The sequence below is a fragment of the Corvus brachyrhynchos genome, unplaced genomic scaffold (genome assembly GCF_000691975.1).
Source record: "Corvus brachyrhynchos isolate BGI_N302 unplaced genomic scaffold, ASM69197v1 scaffold167, whole genome shotgun sequence".
NCBI classification, from domain to species: Eukaryota; Metazoa; Chordata; class Aves; order Passeriformes; family Corvidae; genus Corvus; species Corvus brachyrhynchos.
Window position 1 is genome coordinate 6,085,332 of NW_008239547.1, and position 2,071 is coordinate 6,087,402.

The 2,071-nt window shown below is 37.5% G+C and overlaps 1 protein-coding gene across 23 annotated transcripts in view; it reads right to left on the minus strand.

Annotated features, from left to right (window-relative positions):
* The window catches only part of PARD3 (par-3 family cell polarity regulator), a 451,418-nt gene that overhangs the window by 113,852 nt on the left and 335,495 nt on the right, over positions 1-2,071 (minus strand). The gene's annotated exons all lie outside the window — the stretch shown is intronic.

Consider the following 2,071-nt stretch of genomic DNA (forward strand, 5'->3'; position numbering starts at 1 on the left):
CAAAACAGAACAGCAAAAAATGAAATTGAAGGAAAAATGCAAGGATGGAAGAGGGAGAAAGAAAGGTATCAGAACCTGCTGTTGGAGGGACATCTCTCTCCAGCAAGGGCCACCAGTAACAACCAGAAGACAAAAGCAGTAGGTTTTCTAAACAGTTCCATCTTCACATCTCCTAAGAGACTACACTAAAGGGCCTTGAAGAACTCAGAAAACATTTCTGCAATCAGGTTGCAGGGTATCAATGGGCACGCTGGCTAAATATTGAGCAAAGCTACTCTGGGAGGCCCTCAAAGACCAGATGTAGAGGGTTTCTAGATTAGAAAGGTCTGTGGGCTTCCAGAGGTTTTGATGCAGCAGCACAGCACAAGGTGACCACCCATATGAACTGATTCTCCTTGGTCACTGACAAAAGTTTCAAAATCTGCTTTTAAGTCTATCCAACACTGCAATGCTTGTGTAAAACTGTAAGCAGTTGGAAGCACCTCTGAAAGCTCAAGATATTCCACGCATCTTCAGTCTGTATAATCCAAGAGATTTTAGGAAGATATGCAAACCACAGGTGCATCAGGAGAGTCTGGATTTGATAAAAAACCTTCTACAACAAAACCACAAAGGACCCAGGGCTGCTTTCTCAGCCTGAGTGAATGTAGCATCTCAGTGGTACCCAGTTTGAGCAGTCCAGTGATAGATAGACAAGATGACCACACAGCAAAGAGAGGCCCCAAATTAACATATATGTAAAACAGCTGTGATCTGGCACAGGAGCACAGCTAACTGAATTTGGTTCTTATTTAGCTTCCTGAAGACTGCAGTATAGACTCTTAGGAGACTGAAGGCCACATTCAGAAAACCTATTGCCTAATCTTGCCTCAAGTTTTTGACTGGTGCAACTGCTGGAGAGAACCCTTTCTAACAGCACAGCAGAGCCCAGCCAGATTTTCAGATCAGTGCTTGGCAGATACTCAAGGATAATTCAAGCAGACTTGTTTCTGTGCAGTAAACCAGTGTTAAAGCATAGTGACATGAGGCAATGTTTTATGGTCTTGGGTGAACTGTTACTCCAACATTTGGAGCATTTACAAATAGCAAGTATTTACAGAATTTTTCATAAGACTAGTAGGTGGTCTCATCAGGTGACACCCCTAATTGTTCCAGTATTCCTTGTCATTGAAAGCTGGCTGTATTTTCAACTAGATAACTTCATTTTGGGTTCAAATTTACTTTAAGATTGTCAGTAAACATGCACCATATACACATATATATCCAACATATATAGGATGTAGCTTAAGAGAGACACAGCTTAAAAGATACACTCCTTAATCAAAGAATCACAGAATCAAGAAATTATTATTAATAATATATTTATAAAAGGCCATTTTATTAATTTAATCATGGTAAATTGAAGAGCATTAATTTTCTTATTTGTCTCATAATCCATATGAATGCTAGGTTTTAAAGAAAATACTACTGTAAGCACAATATTATTAAAATTATAAAGTAAAGGCATAATAATTCCATAAAATTGTGGGCATGATTGATTCTTTAATGGGCTGTTCACTTGTTCTCTGACCCCTCTAAGGATTTTTGCTCCTAGCCTCTCATACATAGTAAATTCATTAAATCCTACCTATTTCCCCAAAGCATTGCATCATTTTAGAGGTATATAGTATCAAATACCAAGTAAAATAGACCAAGTGAATTGCACTAATAAAAAAATTGAGGAGAAAAAAACCACAGAAAACAAAGTTAAAATAGCAGCCATTATGAGCCAACACTGACAGTAATATTTTACTCTGTCTCCTAGTAAGCATTTTGAGGGATTATTCAGTTAATTTGCAAGAGTACTCTTCATTAACAGCATGTATCTAACATCATTATTTTACAGGATCAAAAGGAAACTCTGCATCCTAACTGCAAAAATATTTCATCTCTGTGGACCAAATCAACATCTGAATTTTTCAGAAACATAAGGAAGCACCTCACACATTTGGTTGCTATTTTATTATCTTTTATTAGTTGTACATGCGACTACCCCAAAGAAGTTGCATTCTCTTATAACACAAAGGAAAGC